The sequence below is a fragment of the Tyto alba genome, unplaced genomic scaffold (genome assembly GCF_018691265.1).
Source record: "Tyto alba isolate M040663 unplaced genomic scaffold, T.alba_DEE_v4.0 Super-Scaffold_45, whole genome shotgun sequence".
Classification (NCBI taxonomy): Eukaryota; Metazoa; Chordata; class Aves; order Strigiformes; family Tytonidae; genus Tyto; species Tyto alba.
Window position 1 is genome coordinate 29,063,176 of NW_024881321.1, and position 18,974 is coordinate 29,082,149.

Sequence of the window (18,974 nt, forward strand, 5' to 3'; positions counted from 1 at the left end):
CTTCCCCCTTCCGCCGCGGCCACCTGGGCGCTGCTCTGGGGATCGGGGAGGAGGAAGGTACCTGGAGATCGACTTCCCCCCCTCCACGGCACCACAGGGCGGCGGTCGCTGCTCCTCCTCCTCCTCCCACTCCCACTCCCACTCCCAGACGGGCTGCTCGGCTACCTGGGCGGCACTGCCCGAGCGGGAACCCCCCTCCCTCCGCCGCCGCGCCGGGCGGCCATGCCGAGCTGCCGCCGCCGACTGTGAACGCTGGAGGGGGCTCTCGGCCGCCTCCTCCCGCCGGCGGCTCCCCCTCCAGGAGGAGGGGGGGGGGGGGGGGGGCAGGGTTAGGGGAGGTGCAGCCGCGGCAGCGCGGCGTCCAGTTCCCGCTCCCCCGGTCTGCAGGCGGCAGCAGGACCCCCACTTCCCCCCCCCCCCCCCCCCCCCGGTCCCCTCCGTCGCCGCCTGCCCTTTTTCTCCTCAGCGCCCAGCCGGGTGGGCTCCCCACGCTGCAAAGCCGGACATGGCGACCCTGCTCCTGCGAGCCCCCCGCTGTCCTCCTCCTCCTCCTCCTCCTCCCCCCGCCGCCGCCGCCACCACCACCACCACTCCTGCCACCGCCTTCTCCTCCTCCTCCTCCCCGCGGAGCTTTTAATGGCTCGGACCTCCGGCGGCCAAGCGCGACTGTCCCTGCACCAGCCGCAGCGAGGAGAGCCCGCGGGATCCCGCGCACCCCCCGCCCCACGCACGGTAAGGGCGGCACGGCGAACAATGGGGCCGGGCCGGGCGACCGCGGCACCGCAGGGCAGGCGGCCGGGACGGGGCGGGAGGGAGGGAGGGAACCGGCGGTCGGCACCGCCGCCGCCGCCCCCTCCCCGGGGCGCTGACAGCCGCGGGGGCCGCGCTGCCCGGCGGGCCCCCCGCGGGGCGCCGCTCAAGCCTTTCCTAAATCCCCTTAACCGCGGGTAATCCGCGGGGGAGGCACCGCGCCGAGCGGCTCCCAGACCGCCTTCCCTCCCCCGCTTCCCTCGGGCCGGGCGGCGGCGAGGGCGGCCGCTCAACTTGGTGCCTTTTGTTTCCCCCCCCCCGCCCCATCCCTCCCCGGGCTGGGACCCGGCCCCGGCGGCGGGGGGCGTCCCCGCGGCGGGGCGGGAGCCCTGAGGGGGACGGGCGGAGTTGGAGGGACGGCCCGGGGAAAAGGTTTAGCCCAGGCCGGCAGCCGGCGGGGGGGTGCGGCTGCGGGGGGGGACGGGACCCCGGGCCCGGGGGGTGGGTGGGTGGGTGGGTGGGTGGGTGCGGGCTCCCCGGGGAGCGGCCGCCTCCCCGCGGTCCCGGGGCGGGGGTGCGCCCCGGGGTGCGCCGCGATGGCGCCGGCCTGCGCCCCTCGACGCCTCAGCCAGCGCCGCCCCTGCGCCCGGGCTGGGAACTTCGCCGCTTTTCAAACCCGCGTGTTTCCCGCTTTTCGGCGTGGGTCGGCCACGGGCAGGCGTGAACCGCTGGGGAAAGTTTGGAGGAAACAGTTTATTTTCCAGAGTGGGAGCTCATGTGTAGTAGGCCTTATCTTTTGTGATTTGGCTGCTCCTCTTTTTTTTTTTTTTTTTTTTTAAAGCAGACACAATCTCCGTGGAGTTTTTGTTATTATTCTTAATTTATTAAGTTGCCGGATTTGCTTGATTGCTGGCATGAAATAAATGAAATGCATAGCGTATCTTTTTTAAGTCACAGCCTTCTTACCAGGGTTTCCTTCAAAGGGATTTCTCCCTGGAGAGTGCAAAGATGATTGCTCTAAAAGGAGCAGTATTGCTCAGCTGTTTCATTATTCGTGTCTCTCTTGGATACTTTGACTCTTGCTCCTTATACTGCCTCCCATATGTATTTACAGCAAGCGGTTGATGTTGGAATCGAGCCAACAAAAATAAATTTCTGAAGGAGTCCAGTTAAGAAAAGCCTCAACTGTTCCCTTGAATTAAGATATCCCCTTCCCCTACTTAGGGACGTTTATGCGAGAATTGCAGTATCTAGCTAATTAGTGGATCCGAGCCTTTTAGAAATGGCTCTGCGTACCAAGAAAGTACAAAATCCTCTTAGCTATGCCTCACGTGTCCAACCTGCCGGGGTCTCGAGACTCTGCGCTGGCTGGCAGGACAGGACGGGAGCTGGGTGTGCTGTGCCCACCGCGTTGCCTCCTGGGGCTTGTAGTTACCCCGCCGTGCACCTCGCTGGTAAGCGCTGCGTGTGTTGTAAGGACGGGGCTGTTCGTGAGGCCAGCTGAGAGCTTGTCCTCCCCCTTCGCCCTGACCTTCCTTGGTATCAGCAGCATCCAGTGCTGAGCGAAGTGTAACGGCTCGGGGATGCCGCTTAACGCTTTTTTCTTTCTAACTCAGAGCTTCCATCTCTTAGGTACGGTTTTGCTCCAGGATTGGGCAGAGTCTCTTTTCTTCCCTTCGCAGATCACAAAGATGAGGGGTTATACATAATACACCGAATTACGATGGCTGGTTTTGAAAGCTCAGACATTGTTATATCAGCCCAAACACACTGTAAATTCTTTTATCCCCACAGACTGATGTTCAAATGTAGCTGTGGAAGGGATCACTGGCAGTAGGGCCAACTGCCATCATCCATGGGAACGGGATAGAAACCTGTATTTCCCTGCTCATTTTTTTTTTTTTTTTGCAATAACTTCTGCATAGCCAATTAATTTGTGGCTTTTTTCTTCTGTACTCTTTTTTCTTGAACTAACCAAATAACCTAGGAAAGTGGGCAGATCGTTTAACACGCAGTAACATGGGACTTCAGAATGTCAAGAGTTGGTGAAAGATTGAATGTGTAATACCAAAGCCTGACTTTTATTTAATGACTGCACTTCAAATTGGAATTTTTCCTCCCCCTTCCCCCCTAGGTTGACACAGTTCATTAGTCATTTTGTAATCAATATCTTAAAGCATGCTGCTCGTAACCAAACTTTTTGAAAGAAAATTGTGGATGATAAATGACCGAAGGGGAAACACCACTTAAATGTGATGGTTTGAAAAAGAAAAGAGAAAGACTTGCTTTAGGAGATGTATTTCTGCATTAAAATTCAGTCAGAGAATTCTGAATTTGTAGAGCTATTCAGTAAACTTTCCCTGCTGATTTTAGATTAGACTTAGGAAAAAATCCAAACTTCCACTTAAGAAATTCATGTATGATGAAAATTAGCACCTCTTTTTAAAATATATAAAAATTCTTGACACTGATGGATACGAGACTGCCAGTGCTGACAGCTTTTTAGATTATGTATGCTTCACGATGGAGCTATGCAAAAGAAATGCTTCTCTGCTTTGAAATATTTCATTAAGTCTTTGGCTTGCTCTGGGGCACGGATTTCTAAAAGGAACTGACTGGTGCAGTGACTCCCAAACTGGGATCTTCTAGGGCGTGAAGCTGGGGAAGATGGTCCATGGGACTATATGGTTCTCACAGTGTTTGCAGCGACAAGTTGGCTGGCAGGCAGAGAAATTTCAGGGCTGTCAGTGGGCTGAAGAATCACATGCATGTCGCAGGCTGAGTGTGTCCCCCTCAGGTTTTGCAAGGTGGAAAACTGTGCAGAGAACGATGTTGTGACTTCTCTGGTTGTTAATGGTTGAGTGTCCCTCTTTCCCGACAGGAATTTGAAGTGCAGGTCAGTGCTCAGACCTCGCCCTCCCCTGTGCCTCGCTTGGGGAAATGCAGGTCTGCGTCTTGCCGACTGCAGCGGAGATCTGGATCCAGAACTTCACTTCCATAGAATTGACTCGACTCGTCTTTTTAAACTTACATTCATAATTAGGAAGTATTTTTTGCAACTGTAGGATTGGGTTGCAAAACCTGATTACATACATAAATGAAGTTCTAGTGGATGTCTTCTGCTGTTAAACCTCTGTATTATTAATCTTGATTACATTCTAGTGCAGAATCGATGTATTTGCATTATACTTTTCATACTGTGCTGTGATGTTAGTGATAGGGACTAAATTTACTGATTTTGGTTTCTGGTTTTTTTTTTTTTTTTTTTTTTTTTTAACTGTTTTTCATGGTACTTGTCTATGCCAGTGTCTTTATTTTATATTGTCTTTTTTAGAAAAGTATGATAAAAAATGCTGTTTATTGAATGTGTCCACCAACTTGTCCTGCTTTTTCTGTTTCTTCTTTTACAAATTGACTTGTTTATCTTAAAAGGGCCTTTCCAGACTTAATTTCATGACTTTGAAAGGTTGCAGTTTCTGTACTTTATTTTTTTTTTTTTTGCATGTACTTTTCTGACTGGTAGGTGCAGAGTAGATGGTGAAGTTTATAGTTTACAGATGGACTACTGAATTAGGGAGAGTAAAGGGGCAACTTGATTGTCTGGTTGTAAAGGCACAGAAGACTAATTACAGAGGTATAAAAGGTCATCAAGCTCAGTCAGCTTTGAATTTGTGCAAAACGTCAGTAAATTTGGCCTGCAGAAATGTAGGCGAATCAGACAATTAGGTCAGTCTTTGTCAGATGTGGGCACTATGTTGTTTGTAATCAACTGCAGCATGATGAGCTTTTTAGCTTTGTCTGTAATGAAGTAGACTTGATTAAATATTATGAGAAATTAAAATATGATACGCCTTTTGGAGGATTTGAGAAACAGGGTAAGCAGCTACCCTGTTTTTTTTTTTTTTTTTCAGTCTGGGAATATAAACGGGGGAAATAATTTTTAATGTTTGGTTGTCTAAAAGGACTTAAAGAGAAAAATAATGGTGGCTCTGTTAGTTGGTACTCAAATAAAATGCAGCTTTGTTGGTGAAGTTCACAGAGGTGCTGAGTTCTGTTTTCTGTTGATCTCGGAGTGAACTGTGATTTTTGTAATGTTACTCAGTAAAATCTGTACAGTAAAATCTGGTTTTGTGTCACTCTATGAAATGGAGCAAAGAACTTTCTCAAGCCATGAAATCTGGATACTGAGGTTTACGCTAGAAGTTTTCTGTACAATGCACGTTTGTTATTGGGCATGAGGAAAACTTGGGGGTTGGGTGGTGCTTTAGTATAAGGCAGGGATGGTGTTTCCAGACTGTTTTCTTTCCCAGGTTATAAATTGGATGTAGTGGTAAAGCCCACTGAAAAGTGGAAGATCGTGTCTTTGAGATGGTGTTGCTGGATCCCTTCCTGGTGATGTCTTGCCTATGCAGTGCTCTGCTGCTTGCCATTAAAATAATTTTTTTTGGCTACCTTCGCATCAGTGCTGGAGGTTGCTCTCCCATGGTACAAGATCTCTCGAATGAGTAGTAATGTTGATGATTATTTCAATCCCCATTTCCATCCAGATATACTGACTTGAGGGGCCAAAGTAATGGTTTGGACCTTGCAGGGTGACTGAATTTGGCATAGTGAAAGTAGATTAGGAGAGTATTACGCTCCAGTTTGATGTGTGATTCTACTGTCTTGTAAGGCTCTTTAACTTGCTGTTTCAAGCTCTCTCCCTCATTGGGTATGTTAACGCAGAAGTGAAAAGGGTAAGTTGTGTGACAAAGGGGACCTTCCCCTCATCCCCCAAGGTGTAGGTCTCCCAAAAGCATCTATTTCTATAATACAGAAAGTATTATAGAAATTCTGCAGCTGGAGACGTGTCACATGGACAATTTTGTCTGAGGAAAAACTGAACTTTCTGAACAGAGAGATGAGCAGCAAGGCATCCCTGCTTGAAGCGACCGTGTTTGAGCACAGGCTGTGTGCTCTGTGTACACAGAGGAGGTGGGACTGCTGCCTCTGGGATGAGCTGCTTGGGCACCTGGATTGTCTTGTACAAAACATTGCTAGGGAAGAGCACACGTTTTTATAGGTTAAAAGATGATTTACGGGTAAACTGGAAAACCTGGCAGTAATAGGACAGAGCTGGTATTGTTGGGCGATTCCTTCTCTGGTTTGGGGCTGCTGCTTCTTCTGGCCACTGTCGGGCTTTCTGCATCTTTCAGTATTGCAGTTGTTTGATTGGTGGTCACTAATAATACTGATGACTCCATCTTCTTGATCAAGGACCCCTATTTTTGGTCATCTGCACCACAGGCAGAGGTCAAGAAGATATTTGTCAATTTATTCAAATAGCAAATGTGGTATAAAGGGTCTAGCTGCTCAGTAACCTGTGTACGTTTAATTGTCTCTTTCTGCTCTGCATCATGCATTTTTCTGTTGGCTACACTCTTCCAAATAATTTTTTTCTGTGCTCAGATTAAGTACTTGAGCTGTAGACATTGTGTGTTCATTTCTTCCATATCTGAGTGTTATTTTTGGACATGTCCCAGCCTCCGTCTCCCCAGTGAACAATACCAAAGGTGTTCCGTGGGGACCTTTGCTAGCTCAGCAATGGAGCACCGTCAGGCTGCTCATTAGTCTTCTATGTCTCTCCTTATCAGTTTTACTGTGAAACTCCCTATCGCTTCGGTTGCACATGTTAGAATAATTAGGATTCCTGTTTGGCAGGTTTGTATGGCATTGATTTTGGCCTGAAAGTTCACGGGAGGGGGAGGTTACTATTAAATTTATGAAATGGCAAGTATGTCTTTGGTAGTTGCCTTGTTCCATTACAAGGTGGGTTTAAAACATAGTCTTGCACAAAGAGATGCAGGAGTGCTGAGCAGACTTTAATGCTACTTATATAGGAGGTGTTTTCCCTTGCATTAGTAAATAAGTGAAAACAAATCTTTAAAATAAACCATTTTAAGAGGAGAAGAGGATGTGGCGATGTCGCTATTTGGTTGAACAGGACTTCTCATCGTTCAGAGGCTCTGGGAACACAGCAGGTATCAAACCAACTTGGGGCGTTTCCCTGGCCACCCTGGTCTTGCTACGATTATGGGAAGGAAGGATTAGGGGAAGTGTCTTTTGGGGGGTTGCGGATTTTTTTTGCTGTCTGCCTCTCTCATTTCTTGAATTATCCTGGAGTTTGCTGCTGTCTGTGGCTTACCATCAAAGGGAAATGAATCTGATTTGGTTTTATTTTGTTAATTCTCTGCAGTCCTATGATTGCAGTAACATTGATTACAACTGAGAAGTCTCTGGCCAGCTCTTGCTGTGGAGTATAATAGTAGTGTCTTTTTCAGATTAAGGAAAAGTATGATTTGTTTAGTTTGTCCTGCCTGAGGTTATTTGCTCAAACATCAAGGCTAAAAAAGGAAGGTAAAGCACTTGTAAAAGTAAGAATCTGCAGAAGTTGTGTTTTCTCTCAGGAGTTTCCTGTTTTCCAGGGAGCAGTTAGTATTCAGGACCTTAACAATATGGAAAATTAAAGGTAGAGTGGGGAGGGGGGGGATTGCTGTACCTTTTAGAGAATTAAGAGTGTATCTATGTACCAAGTAGTTTCAGTGCATTATAGAAGTTAAACTTATTTTGTGTGAATCTGTAAGATTAACCTACTTGGAGGTAATTTTCAGTCTTTTTATTTGAAGATCTCGGCTCCTATTTTATCTTTGTGGAAATTTCTCCTGAAAATCTGTTTTGCATTGTGTTTGTAAGACCTGAAATCATTAATGTTTACCTCTTAACACATTAAACATTCAATAGTTTTGCTGCTTTTTAAACAGAGGAATCAGTATGTGCACGTAGGAAGATCAAATATATGGTTGTGTCATTGTAACCTGTGTTATTCATTAGCCATTTTTACAGTTTAGCTGAATTAACTGGTGTAATGTGGAAAATAAAATTGTTTAATGTTTTGGTGCGGAGTGCCATTTTTTCCCCCTGTGTCCTTTGAAATGTTGAGCATAATTTTTAGTACTGTGGAAAATAAAATACTAGAAACCATGAAAAGAATTATGAAACAAGCAAAAAAGGAAAAGATACTTAGAATGTACAGTCGATAAATATTGAACTTGAAGCTTGCATAAAATATCCTCAAAGTGCCTCAATAGCAAATAAATAAACAAAGACAAAGCAGATGGTGTGGTAGTATTGCAGTGGAGAGAAGGGCAAGTGACTCTGCCATTTGAATATAAAAAAGGTTTTAAAAGGCATCCTAATTAAGTGCTGCTCACAGCTCTGCATTTACTAATAATATCTGAATTTTGAGATAAGTCACAAACAGCAATAATTACAAGGATATAGGATCCATTTGTCTAGAGCATGAGAGTTGGAAGTGAACCTCTAAGAATTTCTAAATAGACCTGTAGGAGAGAAGTTGCTCATGGTAACTTTATGGGGCAGGTTTTTCCATCTCTTTTTTTTTTTTTTTTTTTTTTTTTTTTTTTTCTCCATATCATTTACAATTAAGGCTTGAATGGTAACGCTGCCTCTTTGTTTCTGGCTATTCTCTGTCTATACCTCTGTAAACTGTTGGGCAATTTCAACCATGGTAGACAAACAATGAAGCTTAATTAAAAAATAAGTGCTAGGTGGAGGAGAGACTCAAATCACTGCAGCTGTTGCTGGAGGTCATCTGCGTTGCCCCTCAGCTGCCTGACCCACACATGCGTTGGCTGGGCAGTCGCACAGGTACTGCTCAGAGCAAAGGCAGCCCTGTGCCATCTAATTAGGAGTGAGTAAATAGGACGGTGGTGAGAGAGTGGTCAGGGTGCTGGGTTTCTATGGTGGAGTTTTTGGCAGCAGGGGAGGGGGCTACAGCGGTGGCCCCTGTAAGAAGGTTCTCGAAAGCTCCCCCGACTCCAAGTCAGACCCACCTCTGGCCAAGGCCGAGCCCGTTAGTGACAGTGGCTGCACCTCTGCAGTAATGTATTTAAGAAGGGGAACCTGGGGGGAGATTGGGACTTTTGAGGAGGAGTTACAAGAAGGACGAACACCCAGGTCAGTGGAAGGAAGGAGAAGGATGTTTGGGAGCTGTGTCTGGAGCAAGAGACCCCTGTATCCCGTGGTGAGGGGGCAGGGCTGCCCCTTCCTGCCCACACCTGGAGGTCTGCAGTGGAGCAGAGGCCAACCTTAAGTCTGTGGAGGAGCCCACTCCAGGACAGGCGGCTGCACTTAAAGGAGGCCGGGACCCTGAGGGGAGAAGCAGCCCCCGCTGTTGTGGTTCGGCTCTGGGAGGCCTGCGACACGCGGGGGTGACCCACGCCGGGGCAGCTCGGGAGCGGCTGCGGCCCGTGGGGAGGCCTCACTGCGGAGAAGGTTCCCGGAGGGCTGTCTGCAGTGAGGGGGGAGCCGTGTGGAGCAGGGGGGGATGTGCGGCGCTCACCCCACCTCCTGAGAAGGGAGGAGCGGTGGGACTGGCTGTGACCCCCATCCCCTGCCCCCTGCACTGGGGGGGGAGGAGGTGGAGAGATCGGGCACAGAGCTGAGCCCGGGAAGAAGGGAGGGGTGGGGGGAGGTGTTTTTTTGGATGTGGGGTCACTTCTCCCTGTCCCACCATGTCTGTTAAGTGTTGACTTTGTTAGAGTTTGAATTAAAGTGATGGCTCTTTTTCTTCCCCTGAGGCGTCTGTCTTTTGCCCGTGACTGTAATGAGTGAACCACCCCTCCCTGTCCTTACCTGGATTCCTGATCCATTTTGCTTCATTTTTTTCCTTCCCATTCCTGAGGGGGGAAGGGGTGAGTGAGCGGCTGTGTGGTGCTCAGTTGCCCTCTGGGCTCAAGCTACAACAGTTGGGAAGGCTGGCAGGACAGGAGGTGTGTGGTGGAGCAAGTTGTGCAGGGCCTGAGGGGAAGAGTACCAGTTGCGTGGAAACCAATTTTTGTTAGCTCTGTTGGTCACCAGAAGTGAGCACGTTTACATAGTGGCTCATAGTGGGGAGGAAACAAACCTACCACTAATGAAACCTGTCTAGAAAGTAAAATCTTCATCAGAAACCTTGCACACATTGACACCGAGCACAATTTCTCACTGTTATCTGGAAACGCTTCCCATAGCCATGAAGGAGCATGACTTTATCCAATGAAGTACCAAAGTGACGGTGCAAGAGCAGGATATCTGTGTGAAATTTACTTCTAGTAGTCCAGCATTTTAAGTGCAAATCAAGGCCTGTTTCAGATTCTGAATGAAGAAATTATCAATCAGGCAATACCTTTAAGATGAGCATTTCTCCCTTAATTTTGTGTGTGGCGACCGTACACAAAGGCACCAGAGAAATCGTTGGAGCAGTTTCTAGTTGGAATAATGCTTCAAGGAGCATTTGAAGCAATGGACCAGCAAATGACACTTGATGGGATCTGTCTGCTTGAGAAAACCCAACACGGGGAAGCCATTCCTGTCCTCCTGAATGAAGAGAAAGTACATGATGGAGGAGAGCTAGGGACTAAAAGTGGCATGCTACAAGTGTATGACTGAAAAATTAGATCACTGTTGTGATGGAGTAGCATGTATGTATGTGTTTGTACATATGATGAGAAGATGGAGTTCAGAAGCATTTTATTTTTCTGGAACCAAGTTGTAGACTTTGCAGTTTCCTCTGATTTTAAAAACCTAACCCAACAGTCTATGTATTCAAGAAAGTTCAGGCATGTATGTGAAAGCATTAAAACTGAACATGGTTCTTACTGTTCTTGATTGAGTATTTGCTAGGTTTTCTTTGAGTTCCTTAGATCTGTTGATAAAGTTTCTTTGGGTGGTAGATAAGACTACAAAATTTTTCTTCAAAGTTCCTTGCCTTGAAAGTGAGAGTAATGTTTGAAAATACATATTTTATGTTATTTGAAATATTTAAAGTGGAAAATAGGTGATGTGACAAGAACAGCTAATACACAGACAAGTAATAACCTAGTTAAAGCTGAAAAAGTTAGCTGTAGAGATACTGGAGTGTTGAAGTGTGTACCACAATAGATCGATGTAAGTAACAGAACTGCATTTTTACTCCCAGTGTCATGTAAAAAATATAACAGCGAGAACTAGGTATGCCCCTTCATATTTGGATTAGGATTGTCTGCAAAATGAGTGTGATATGACAATACTTATAGCTGCAGGATTAGATGATGTCTGTCCTTCAAGAAAGCTCAAAGAGTTTCCATTTTAGTATAAACATAATTCAATAGAAAAAATCCTGAAGAAGAGTCTATATTCTGCTTTTCTGCCTGCTTTTGTCAAAACAAAATGTCCCCTCCAACCTGAACAAAGTTCTGTCCACTTAAAAGCACCCCAAGATTGGAATCGAAGCTTGTATGTGTGCTGTGAAGGGAAAATGGTAGCTATGCATCTTTAAAAGTGTCTACAGAAAAATGTAAAATGCTTATAGAAGTTTTAAAGCTTCATATCTGTGGCAGTTCTGGGCTAACCTCAGAGCAGGATGAGTTTCAGAGAATGGTGATCTGAGAACAGTTCCAGCTTGGCAAGGAAAATGCAATTTGGAGACATGGAAGAGAAAATTAATCAGAATAATAGGTCTGGCCCTTGCAAGTAGATTAGGCCTAATGAAATTAATATCTGAAAATTAATTATAAAACAAACCTGATAATATATGACAGGACCTAAGAAGATGTTTTCAAATCTGCAAATAACTCCAGGATTTTTCTGCAGAGGAGTTCCCGGGAGTGGAATTAAAATACCTGCTTTTATCTTCCCATAAAATATTTGAATTGCAGTGTGCAACCCCACTTCACTCTTGTGCATATGTTTCCTGTTGCAATCAAGTGACAGTTTGGCTCAACTTGGAAAATGCTGAAATGCCTCAGAGCTGGATTGTACTGTATCAGCTGGGTAAAAGTTTCCTAAAGTCTTTTGGCAGTGTCTGACTTTTGTGAAATAAATTGTGCTGCAGCAATTTCCAATTTGTATGCGTGTATATTAACCAATGAGTGAATTTATTCTAAGCATTAACTTGATTGTTTATGACAAATCCTGGAATAGTCTATTTTTTTCATGAGACTTCCAGGCTAAATTTAATTGGAATTCTGTCAGGAGGACAAGCTACTCTGGTTACTTTTGATTGTGTTTAAGGAAAGTTTCATAACTCCTTCTTTGGTATTCCTCTAGTAAGGCCTGATCCTTTTTTTATCTACAAAGTTTAAAGCTTGAGGGGACAATAAAGACTCAAATCAATTGGAAGTAATTGCAACTAGATCATCAGCATAGTTTTGTTTAATTTACAGTGTTTATTTGGTGCTCTCCTGTTGAGGAAGTTTAATCAAATTCCTAGTGCTGCGGGGGACTGCAGGGAGGAATAGCAATGATCCGGGTGCTTGTTTTGAGGACTCTACCTTATAGATAATATAGTTCTGCGTTTGGGAAAGGAAGATTTTTTAATACCTGGTGCAGTGGCTGGAATGGTTCCTCTGTAACTGGGCATGGAGACACGGGCTCCCTCTTGGCTGGGTGCTTTCAGTGGGGCCAGGCTTGTCCCCAGCGATGCTCTTAAAGCGTCAAGAGAGAGGAGCTCCACTTTTTAAATTAAAGTCACGCAGCAACATAGGTGAAATGAGTCCTTTGACTGTTCCTACAGCGGATAAAACTGTGTAAATACCATGTCCCTGCTGTTTTGGAATAGGCAGAACAGCCTTTTAGAAGCTCTTGGCTCACTGCTTGTTGTTCAGTGCGCTGTGTTACGGTGCTGGTGGTGCCTGATGCAGTGTTGTTGCGCTGTGCAGTTAGAATCCTCAACCCCCAAGTCTGAGAGCGTGCGCGCTAAGGGACAGCTTCAGGCTGTTTTCTTCAGGGAATAAGATTTCATGGGGGCAGTTGAAAAGCAAAAAGCTTGACCTTTGAACGCATGGCAGGAGATTATCCTTACCCAACATGGAATCAGTTCATGTTAGAGGGAAGAACAGTAACGCATTTCTTCGTGCCTGTTTCTTTTGTCTACCCTTTATTTCCCCCTTCTTTTCCCTCCTCAAAATTCCCATACACATATACTTCCAGAGTTTTAGCACTATGTATGTTTTGTTTCTGATTCACTAATAAGGCTGAATTTCTTTGAGGGTTAAAGAAAACCATGATGTAAATCGAGGTTCTGTGATTCACACATCGTGTGTGCTGCTGTTGGTAGTCTGGGGGAGAACCATTCCTCTTATCTTAGTTTTAACGACAGTTCGTGAGGAAAAAATAAGCCAAATAATACTGTTACCATTGCAAGGCTGAGATTAGAGAAATGCATTCGATCACTAGAAATTAATGAATATATGGCTTTTCTGCTTGAAATAAAGGATGAAGAGTCTGCAATCTGAATCATTCCTTTAATGAAGGTGGGATGTTACTGATGCTACTTTTATTAGGTTTTTAGGTAGTAAAAATTATTTGGTGTTCTCCAAACCTAGATATGCCCTGATGAGGACAGGCTGAGAGTGTTGGGGTTGTTCAGCCTGGAGATGAAAAGGCTCAGGGAAGACCTTATAGCGGCCTTCCAGTACTTACAGGGGGCTACAGGGAAGGTGGGGAGGAACTCTGTTAGGGGGTGTAGTGATAGGATGAGGGGTAACAGTTTTAAATTGAAAGAGAGCAGACTCAGATTAGCTATAAGGAAGAAATTCTTCACAGTGAGGGTGGTGAGACCCTGATACAGGTTCCCAGAGCAGCTGTGGCTGCCCCCTCCCTGGAACGGTTCCAGGCCAGGTTGGACGGGGCTGGGAGCACCCTGGGCTGGGGGAAGGGGGCCCTGCCCGTGGCAGGGGTGTGGAACTAGATGGTCTTTAATGTCCCTTCCAACCCAAATCATTCTATGTTTCTATACTGATTATTTGTACAATATTTACTTGATTTTCCATCTTGAATTCTATGTACCTTTTTATTTTCCGACCCCTTTTTTAAATGCAGTTACTATCTGTGACAGCATTCTATAGTATTTATCCATAATATTTGTATTTATCTTCTCCGCTGATAAGGTAAATGTGATGGAAGGACACACTGTTTATGTTTTGTAAAGTTTCAGTAAGCTTGTAGCCAAAACTGTTGCTGGTATAGAGTCCTTGAACTTGTTAGCTGTTCATTTACATTTTCAACAAAAATGTAAGTATATAAGTTTTGAGCAATATTCTTTTTCCATTAGTCCTACATCTTTCTTAACAGGAAGGAAGTAATGCAAATCTATGGAGGCTCATCTGGGGTTTTGATGGCTTAATAAAACTAAAATTTTTTTTTGCGTTAAGCCTCTAAATGCTGCATCAGATCTTTGTATGTAGTTGGTATGATTTAGAAAGACTGCTAATGGTAAGCCTAGTATTGGACAGTTGTCTTGATGGATTTGTTAGAGGCTTTTTTCCCTTCTCCCTTGTGGCAGAAGACAGTCAGCTAGAGATTATCTTTGTGATCATCACAAGATTCAAATTTAAAATATGTTTTAAATTCTGTGCTTTGTGTTGTAAGTTCTATGTGCAATTTGTTCTGTACTATATGATTAAGACAGAAAAACTTTAAGTAATGTCCACTGATGGTGAGACAGTTACCAGCTATTACGAGAATGAGCATGAATGTCCCTGATTTATTTTATTCAGTCATTTTTTCCACCAAGAGAAATCCATCTATTTTTTTTTTTTTTTTTTTTTTCCGTGGATTTTCAAGTCAATATCTTTTCCCATCACTTAACAGATAGGCACCTTGAACAGTAAACATGGATCTTTTACTCAGTGATGGACAGGAGCTGATATTCTGACTGATAATTACCCTTGATATTACCTGCTTCCATCTTTGTTCAGTGATTTGTAGGATGAGGTTCCTGCTGTTGCTGCAGAGCTGTATTTTCAGTGATTGCCTGCAGAACTGTATTTTCAGTGATTGACTGGAGGACAAGTTTTAGGTAACTACAGGCTTGAGCCAGTCTTTTTAGGAATTTTGGCAATGGTCCTAAATTGTCTTTTCTGTATCCATAATCTGATTCAAGGGTGCTCCGTATAAGGACTGATGTTTTTGTTCAGGCTTCTTTCAGATGTCTTAAATACCACTGCTTCCATTAAAAGAAAAAAAAAAAAAATCTACTCCATAGTTTATGATCTTACTGTTGGAGATTTTTCCTGCTGGTAAAATGGCTTGTCTAAAACTGCTCCAATTCTTCCTAAATCCCCAAACTTCCCACTCAACTTGCAGACCACATCCTTTACATGGTCCTACACTTTATTATCCTGCAAACTGTTCATTCCCTTGCTGCTCTGCTGCGGCAGGCTCCTTGGTTCCCTGGGAAGCTTTTGTTCTGCCCGGAGCCTTTCAGGAGCACTCACTGTGCCCAGGTTTGTCTTCGTGGCAGTTGGCTTTCCAGAAAGATCATGTGTAGCCTGGTTACCAGCCCACTAGATCTGTCAGTGTCTCTGCTTCTGAAATTTTAATAATTCTTCCCTAACTGCTATCTGCCATGTTATATAAAATATTTTATACATTTGTTTTCTTGAAATGTAATTACTGATTATTTTTATGTTGAGCTAAAGAAGTTCATGATTAATAACCTAAATGTTCTCTTTTGTTACCATATATTTAGTCACTTTATCTGTGTTAGTGAGGCATGATGACCTGTTTCGGTTAGTATGTCTGGTTTTTGAGCTGAAGGATGATAGCAGATGTGTATCTTGGAATTTCTTGGGTAAGTTAGAGACAAAAAGGGGAGTAACATACCAAAAGTATTAGTGGAGCATGGATTCTGTTCTGTAAGATGTTAGAAGCATGTTAGACTGTGAAAGCTTCGAAGTGACACCCTTGTTTTTAAAAACTGTCTTTAATAAGGAGTTCATTTATATACTTCTCATTGTTCTAAGACCCTTCTAGCAAGCCTGCCGTTGCTACAGGAATTCAGTAGGGTGCCACTATGCTTTACATGAGGTTCTCTGCTGCCTGGCAGTGCGTATTCCTTACTGACTGAGACAGCCACTAATTTTTTTTTTTTTATTAGATGAATGCAACTTTGAAGGCTCCTCACTGAATGAATCCATTAAGAGAACTGCCTAAAGGATATCTTTTTTTTGCAGACCATGCAAAAAGTCAGAGTCACTTTGCAAGCTGAGAGTTGTGGTAACATACTATTTCTTTCCCTTAAAGCAGTATTGCATTTAGGTGTTCTGTTGGTTCTTCACACTGAGAATTTACTGATTGGGGGGGTGGAGACTTTAAAAGGATTGATATGATCATACCCGTACTTTTTTTTTTTTCATTACGTTGTCTTCCATTAAAAAAAAAAAAAACTAAACCCACAAACATTTTTTTCCTTAACTTACAAGATCCAACAACTTAATAGGTAATTGTTGTTTATCTGCTTCCCTGTTTTAAGCCTCTCAGACAGATGAGAACCAAGCCATAAGCCTCCCAAAGTGTACATATAGTTAGTATTCCCTGACTACTAATTAGTCATAGTAGTTGCAAGACTCATATTTTGTTGCAGGAAGGGTGAAAATGTCAGGTTCACAACTGTGTGTCTGCTTTGTTTTAGTAACAACCTCAGTAGTTTTTCTAGCAGTTTTATTTAAACTTGACTGGGTGAACAAAGAAGTGTAATTCACTTAGAGACTGAACTTTCTGAGGCAACAATAGAGGAAAAACTGTGTAAGCTTGGTAAATGGGAACAAAACCCAGGATCCATCGGAGCTAACCCAGGAGATAATGTGCAGGGTGAAACTGCAGGGTTTGGCCTTGAACACAGCTGGTAACCGAAGGGTAGGAACAGTTTATCTTCCATCCATGGGATGCTCCTGTTGACCTTGCTGCGTTGTACGGGCTGAGTAGTGTGGTTTTCCCAAGCATGCCAGAGGTGACCTGGGGAAATCTTACTGGGAGAAGGGGGAGAATTAGGGCTTGCTAGACACCGGCATGTAGTATTGCATGTGGCCTTTTTCTTTACTTTTTTATTTTTCTTTACTTTTTTTTTTCCTATACTTTTTCTTTATTTTTTTTTTCCCCTGTAGTCACTTACTGCAAAGATCGTGTCAGTAGCTTTTCAGTATTGTGATACGGTTGCTGAGCAAAATGAGTGCTATTTCTGTAATCTTTAACAGCAAGTAGAGCTTATCAAAATTACTCCAAGGCTAGAAAACAGACTGGTTTGTATTTAGAGTTTATTTTAATACAGTTAGGACTTCAGATCCTTTCTGGTGTGAAGTTTTTGTTCTACGTATGAGTTGCTGTGTGCGATTGGGTCGCTTGCACACCTTCCAGGGGTTGCTCATATCTCCCCTGAAGTGTTACCCTAGCTGGTCAATTAAAACTTGCAGTTGGTATCATGGTTGTCATCTCCTCTCTGATACCAGTCTGTAAGTACTTGAAAATATGACATAAATTGCCTCTGTACAGCTCTCTCTTCATTTCTACAGAAACATCACTTTCTTCAGGCAGAAATATTCCAGGTGGCATTTCCTGGAGGGGCAGGAGGGAGGAAGGGCTTCCACGCCTCTCCTTAGGTAAATGGGCTCTTCCAACACCTACTTCTGTGCTTGATTCCTGGGTAATCATTTTTCACTGAGAACATCCTTGTGAGCTGGAAAGGTTGGTGCTTTTTAGCTGCATGCAACTTGAAATTCGGCCTCCACTGCTAGGAGAAGAGAAATTGATCCATATTTTCACTTTTGTAACCTTATAAAACAACCAGATTTAGAAACACGGAAACCGTTAAGGTTTCTTTCCAAAGCAGGGGGGGGAAACATCCCTCCTTCTGAAGCGTTTCAGCGCTCTTACGGGCTATTTTTGCCTGGATGGGTCGGGAATCTCTTGTGACACAAAATGTTCATTTACTGTCTTACTCGGTGGCCTGGTTGAGGCAGGGCGCGGGTGGCGTGGCCGTTGCTCACCGCGTCCGTGCGGGCGATGCCCGGGAGCCCTGTGCCAGGCCGCGGGCTCTGCTGGGGCGGCCTGGCCGGGGGGGCTGTGCCGCCCCTGCCGCGGCAGCACCCGCCCGGGAGAGCCGAAACGAGGGGCTGAGAAAGCGCTGAGGAACTGGCAAAGAAAATGCTGAACTTCTCGGATGTGTTTTCTTTAAATAGTAATGGGAGGTCAGATCCCAAATGCTGGCAGCAGCCTGCTCGTATTTCACCAGGATTTTGAGTAAAATTGTTTCAGTGTGGAAGCAAGGACTTGGAAACATTAACTTGAAATCTGTAATGTGAGATGACTGCGGTGTTTAATACAGACCTTGTGAAGTAGAAAAGCTGTGGATGATAATCCGGTTGACACCAGGATAGATAAAAAATAATGTAAATGTCTTTTTTTAAAAAAAACTTCCTGTTCAGAATAGACCTGGCAAATTAAATATGAACCTTCTGAGATGTCCTTACCTGCTAGTTTCACTTAAATAAAAATTGGTATCCAGTGCTTTCTCAAATTAAGTACGTCAAGCAGTGTGCCTTGTGTGTTGTTAGTTATTGTATACACTGTATACAGTCATTTAAAATATATAAGGCAACTGAAGGGGAGCTATCCTTTAAATTCTTTGGATTGCTAGTGCCTTTACACCGGATAAAGTTCTGTGTTTTACATTTTTCCAAGTGTAAGTACTTTTCAGTTTTTGAGAAGCAGAAAAGCTTTTGTGTTATGTATTTGCTTTCAATTTAGCTACCAGATGCAGAGAGCATACTTTCTTTTTGAATAAACTCAGAACTGAAAACTTCTCTGGGAGCTCATAAAGTAGGAAATCTTTTCCTTCTTCCTTTGTCTCTTTTAATCTATGCACGGAATAATCAGATGGGAGAAAATTAGGATTATGTGTATTAAAGCTTGAAGCGCACAAAGAACTCCAGGTATCTAACTGAAGGCATCATGAAAATTGGGTATCTCACAGGCTTAGTGGTTTTTAGATACCTGATAGAATTTTTTGATATTTCAGTAAATCTAACTATTAGTGAATTGAAAAGTTAATTATGGCCATCAAATCTTAATCTCTCCATTGTATAATAAATCATTCTGTTTTAAATAGCAGTCTTGTTTGTGGTGAAGTTGTTTGGGGGTGTTTTTAATTTGTTTAGGGTTTTTTGTTTTGTTTTTTTTTTGTTTGTTTGTTTGTTTGTTTGTTTGTTTTTGTTTTTTCATTTTCTGATGCATTTTTAGGGTGACTTTTAAGACATCTTAGTGGTTTAATTTTAGTTCCTTCCAAATGCAGTGTACTGAAAGCCAAAGTAAAATTGTTATCTCAGTATGAAGAAACAAATCCACTGCTAATCTCAAAGACAAAAGGT

At 44.0% G+C, this 18,974-nt stretch overlaps 1 protein-coding gene across 4 annotated transcripts in view; it reads left to right on the top strand.

The window, feature by feature from the left end:
• The first annotated feature begins 330 nt into the window (after nucleotides 1-330).
• FARP1 (FERM, ARH/RhoGEF and pleckstrin domain protein 1) overlaps nucleotides 331-18,974 on the top strand; it is a 216,426-nt gene continuing 197,782 nt past the window's right edge. For all 4 annotated transcript variants that reach the window (XM_032997135.2, XM_032997138.2, XM_032997136.2 and 1 more), the window contains exon 1: nucleotides 331-732. The gene's annotated coding sequence lies outside the window, so the exon portion shown is untranslated. The remainder of the gene's footprint in view (nucleotides 733-18,974) is intronic.